The sequence below is a fragment of the Mus caroli genome, chromosome 16, assembly GCF_900094665.2.
Source record: "Mus caroli chromosome 16, CAROLI_EIJ_v1.1, whole genome shotgun sequence".
Taxonomy (NCBI): Eukaryota; Metazoa; Chordata; class Mammalia; order Rodentia; family Muridae; genus Mus; species Mus caroli.
Window position 1 is genome coordinate 52946602 of NC_034585.1, and position 6000 is coordinate 52952601.

The following is a 6000-nucleotide window of genomic DNA, read 5'->3' on the forward strand; positions in this document are numbered from 1 at the left end:
ACTAATTTAATAATTCCATAACTTTATTATATTATTACAATTAATCCTATAATGTCTTTTAATACCTAGTTTATACTTAAAATTTCTCATGTGGTCTTACATAGGTCTTTTTAGTCTTGCTCCGTTTGAATCACTGTCTAAATAAAGTCCACATCATATATTACCTTATGGATCTTAAATATTTTCCTTTTCTCTTAGAATATCATTGGTATCTAGGGAAATTTGAATAGTTATTGGGTAGGCTGTCCACAGAGTGAATTTAGCTGGCTATTTCTGTTGTGTGTTTTTCTTTGTAGTACAGATGATAGCCTATTGGAGAATGGAGACAACCTACATGTTAGATAGGATTTACATTATCCAAAATTCTCTAGAACAGACAGGTTTTCCTAAAGAGCACTTTCATGTTCATCTGTAAGGAGGTGACAAGAATTTGTCTTTGGAATTTTTTCAGAGAGTTTTTGGCCAGATGATAATCTTACAAGGTTTAGACAGTTATCTACTAATGAACATCCATGCAGTTCTGAATCCACCCAGGCCAGAGATATGATCCTGACCCTGCTCTTTAGACCTCAATATTAGCAAAAGTGCTCCCTGAGCTTCACGAGGATATCCAAGTTCACACGGTTTTGTAGAATTGCTTTTTAAAAACAATCATCTTTTAGACCTCAGAATGAAGAACAAACATTCCCTGCACTGTGCCACTTAAGGCATCCTCAGTATATTTATTAAGAGTTTCAATATGTCAAATGATGTTCTCTGGTCCTGTAGATGGTATAAAAATGGAGGCCAGGTAAAAATAAAAGGGAAAATACTCCACATCTGGAGATGCTGTAACATATGCATACTTATTTGACAGGTGATCTAGAGTTTTTAACCTGTCACTTATACTCAAGAAAATCCTAGAGTATTTTGCTAATCCATCTTAGGAGTAACGAAGGTGGCAGAGCCACTGGTGCTCTTAGGAGGTGTCGACCATCTTCCTAGTCTCATGATCCACTCAGCAGCAAAAGGGCTTAGGGTGAGATCTATGTGAAAGCATACCCAACCTCTAAGGAGAGATATGTGCTAAGGACAAATATTATCCTCTAGTTAAACTGTATTTGCTGCTGGCAATCTTTTCCAATGGATATGATTACCACATTTGACCTTCCCAAAGGGCTAAGGTCTCCAAGAATAAGGAAGAAAAAGTCTAGTTCCCAGATGTGTAGCTGCATGGTGTGTGGTCTGATAAACTAAGGAAACACGTTATCACTTTGAAGAAATTTCAGGAGGCCAAATTGAAGAATAATTTTAATGGCCAGCTTTGGACTATTACCTGGTGATTGGAAGGGAGAGAAGAGACCGGAGTAGAGGAACTGTGTGACCAGGGATTGGTGTCTCCTGGCTTCAGGCTACAGAAAATATTGTTTGCATTTAGAGAAAGAATAAGAGTTCTTTAATCTGGTTTTAGATGGGGTGTTTGCTGTACCTGGGATGTCAATGTCCCTGATTGGGGTATAATAGCGAGGCTTATAAGAATTGAACCATTGTCCCCTTCTAAATCTGGCCTAGCTTGTTTTCTTTTGTATTATTATCAATTATTTCATTCTTTGGCTATGCTTCTCCCACATAGAAAGCTAAAAATTTACTTTTTAAACAATAGTTAAGGTCAGTTGATGGTCATTAGAGGTGGCTTTTAGGGGTCCAGGAGGAATTCTTGCATCTAAGGGTTTTGTCTGTCTGTTTGTTTTTCTTTCTGTCATGTCATCTGCTGGGATGCACTAGGGTCTTGCTAACCATTAGAAACACTAAGATTATTTTTCTATGCCATGATCACTACTTTGAAAAATGTTCACTGATGAGACTCCAACCTCTGGGCTCTACATTTTCTCTCTAATGAGTTAGGTCAGGATGATTTGCATTGCATGGACACCACCAAGTATTTGTGGCATAGGTTATAATAAACTCAAAGCTATTTAGATTTAAAGAGGTCGTTTAATTAAGCTTGATTACCAGGCAAGTCAGTACCTATGCCATTCAGAGGAAATCATAGACTAATCACTGTGTTTTAAGGAGCCTTAGGGACAAAGATTCGGAATGCCTAGTAGGCTATTTCATGTGGCATACCTAAAACTCTAACTTGCCCCTTAGATCAATGCATTTCTTTTCTTTCTTTTTTATTAATCCCTTTCCTTTTCTAACATTCTAGTAAAAGCATAAAATAGTTCAATATTTTTTCTCTTTTTATATTTCTTGCTTTTAAATTTTATTTAATAGAATTACATCATTTCCCCCCTTTTCCCTCCTCCAGCTCCTTCTCCTTTCTCATGAACCCTTCCTGTACTTTCCTACTCTCAAGCTGATAGCCTCTTTTGCCCAGACTATTTTCATTATGTGTGTGTGTGTGTGTGTGTGTGTGTGTGTGTATACATAAATGTATACCAATAGAACCTGCTGCATTTGTTTTTGTTGTTTGTGTGTATATAGTTTCAAGGCTGACCACTCTGCATTGGACAACCAACAGGGGGACTCATTTTATTTTATTAGTTCTTTGAATGTTTTTTATATGTTTGACCATATTTACAACCTCTTCTTGAACCATTCCCAAATCTAACTCCCTTCTGTATCCATCCAACTTTATGTCTTTAAAAAAATAATCGTTCAAGTCCAATTCTTGCTGTCCAAATATGGTCTTCCACTGGAGGCTGGTCAACTTACCAGGGGCTACATTCTCAGAGAAAGTCATCTCTTCCTCTCCCAGCGGCTAATAATTGCCAATATCCCCACAGTTGGGCATGGGAATGTGTGCCCAAATCCCCTGCTCACACTGAGATTCCATTTAGCTTGAGCTTGCATGGGTTTTGTGTGTGCTACTGCAACTGTAGTGAGTCCTTAACAGCTTCCCTCCTGTGTCCAAAAGACAGTGAATCCTTATACTCATCTCCATCTGTGGCTTTTAATCTTTCCAGCTCCTTTTCATGTTTTGTTTTGTTTTTTAAAATCATTAATCTTTTTATACAGTCCAGTCATTATCCCTCTTCCATTCTGCCCTCTGACAGTTCTTCATCTCATTACTCCCCCACCCCCATCTCCAAGAACATGTCCCCATACTCCCCCCAGCACCGCCATCAGGTCTCCCCATTCCCTGAAGCCTCAAGTCTTTCAAAGATTAGGTGCATCGTCTCTCATAGAGGCGAGACCTGGCAGTCCTTTGCTGTATATATACACATGTTGGGGGCCACATATCAGCTGGTGTATGCTGCCTGGTTGGTGGCTCAGTTTCTGAGAGATCTCCGAGGTCTGGGTTAGTTGAAACTGCTGGTCTTCCTATGGGTTGCCCTCCTCCTTAGCTTATTCCAGCCTTTCCCTAATTCAACTTCGGGGTCTTTGACTTTTGTGTGTACGTATCTGCTTCTGTCTCGGCTGCTTATTAGGCCCCTTGGAAGGCAGCCATGTCTGTAAGTACATTACAGTATCAGTAATAGTGTCAGGCTGTCACATCCACCCCAACCAGCAGGAAAGACACAATACCACATTGTCCTTCTTCAAGCAGGTTTATTCAGGAACACTTCACATTGCAATGCAGGAACGGGATTCCCCCAACAACCCTGGGGCGTGCCTTAAATACCCTACTGACTCCTCCCAATCACCCCAGTCACATAACGGCAGTCCATTGGTTCACAGCAAATGATGACACCTCAGGCGAGCTGACGAGGCATGGCATATGTGCAGTGCAGGCAGCTGTGATGTGGCTAAGTCTGAGGTAATGAGAAAGTCAGGCACAGGTCATAAGACCTGCCTGGCAGCCATCCCGGGTGTCATCTTGGGGCCGTGGCCACACTGCTCCTCACATCAGGCCTTGGAGCCTCCCCTTGTGCTGAACCCCAAGTTGGGCTGGTCACTGGACCTCTTTTCCCTCATTTCCTCTTCTCCATTTTTGTCCCTGCAGTTCTTTTAGACAGGAACAATTCTAGGTCAGAGCTTTTGACTGTGGGATGGCAACCCCATCCTTCCACTTAATGCCCTGTCTTTCTACTGGAGGTAGGTTCTACAAGTTCCCTCTCCCTACTTTGGGCATTTCATCTAAGGTCTCTCCCTTTTGTCATCTAAGGTCCCTCCATTTGTGTTTCTTTTTTTTTTTAAGGTTTATTGTTATTTTTAATTGCACACATACATGACTGCACGTGTGTGTGTGTGTGTGTGTGTGTGTGTGTGATTTTATATGTTTGCAGAGGCCAAAAAAGAGTTTTAGATCTCTTGGAGCTGGAGTTACAGGCAGTTGTGAGCCACCTACCATGCTGGAAACTGAGCTGAGCTCCTTCAGTCCTCTACAGGAGTAGCTCATGTTCTTAGCTGCTGAACCATCTCTCCAGCCCTGTTTTGTCACACTTCTCTATACTAAGAAATCTGTATGCTTTTGTTTTTATTACTTCAGAATAGACTCATGTTCTAAATTAAATGATCTTTTTCAATTCGTGAGATTGATTGCTTAGAACCTTGCCTGACTGTTTGCATTCATTATTCCTGGTTCATTAGCCAGCACACACTATCTTTCTGTGGCTGTAATAACCTATAACAAACTTGGAGGTTTAAAACATTATAAACATCATCTTACAGTTGTAGCTCAGAAGGATGGCTGGGTCTTAGTGGGTTAAAATCAAAGTGTTGAGTAGGTTACATTCTTGTCTGGTGGCTGAGCGGTGTGTGGTGTCTTGCCCTTTTCCAGCTTCACGAATGGCCTGCGTGCCTCTTCTACCTTAAAGTTGACAACAGTAGACCAAGCTGTCCTATCACAGCAAGTCACCCTGGCCTCTTTGTATTGAGCCCATCTAGATAAGCCTGGATGCTCTCCTTATTTTAGGCCAGCTGATTTTAACAACCTTAATTCTACCTGTGAAGTAAATTTCCTTTGTTGTGTAACCTCACATATCACAGTTATCTACCTGTCACAACCTGCAGTCTTGACATTCACATCTTTGTCTTTCTGCTGCCAGTTTCCCATAAGGCCATTGTCTGTTCTGTTCATTAGTAGCAGGTCAATTTTTCACAGATAGGCTGTGGCGAGGTGATGATTTCAGGATTGCAAACTGATGAGCTGAAATCCCTTGAGAGTGGATGAGCAAGGAAATTTTATTTCTTTGTGCAAAGAAAGCATCTTTTATAGCACCAATGCACCCCTTTGTAATAGAATAATAGCATTTCTTTTTCCAGTGCACTGGACTTTAGACAAATGAAATAAGTTATTTTTACTTTCAAAACAAGGACTATTATGCCACATTGCCTGACATACTTCAATAGTTGAAGGATGTGTTTACTATAATAGCTCACATGTGACATGAGAAGTTGTTTTTCAGAAATATTCAGGGTAATATTTAATGATATGTGGACTGATACTCTTACTAGTCACTGATAAACGAATCTGGATTTGTTTTCATATCTTTATACTAAGTACTAACTGGCTTTTTCCAAGTCATTTACTACTCTTATATACAAAGTGAAGTTCATCATTCTTTCTTATATTTTAAAATTTATATGCAGATAAAATTTGATAAAGCCTGACTTAAGTATAGCTGTGTGGTAGCTACTATCCATTATAGCCACCAGGAGTCCAGCCTGGTCTATACTGAGTGAGTCTCAAAAAGGGGGGTGGGGGGGGTGGGATCTTAGTAAATTGATTGAAGCAGTAGAAAAATTTACTTAATGCCCACTAGAGTCCAGAAGTGGGTCTTAAAAATCCAAAATTATTAGCAAACAGATCATCTAGGCTTCTACTTCTCTATTGTTTGACTCATATCCTGAATCAGCCTGGCTCTGAAGTCACAGAGGCTCACCTGTGCCCAAGTGAGCAACACGATCAAAGGCTGTGCCATTGTGCATGGCCCTGCCGCTCAGTTTTATGTTGCTGATTATTTTTTAAAATATGCTAGAGAGAGGGGGGTGGGGAGAAAGAGAGAGAGAGGGAAAGAGAGCAAATGAGAGAGAGGGGAGAGAGAGAGAGAGAGAGAGAGAGAGAGAGAGAGA

The 6000-nt window shown here is 40.6% G+C and overlaps 1 protein-coding gene across 3 annotated transcripts in view; it reads left to right on the forward strand.

The window, feature by feature from the left end:
* Positions 1–6000, forward strand: part of Abi3bp (ABI family member 3 binding protein) — a 211814-nt gene that overhangs the window by 56396 nt on the left and 149418 nt on the right. The window lies entirely within an intron of this gene.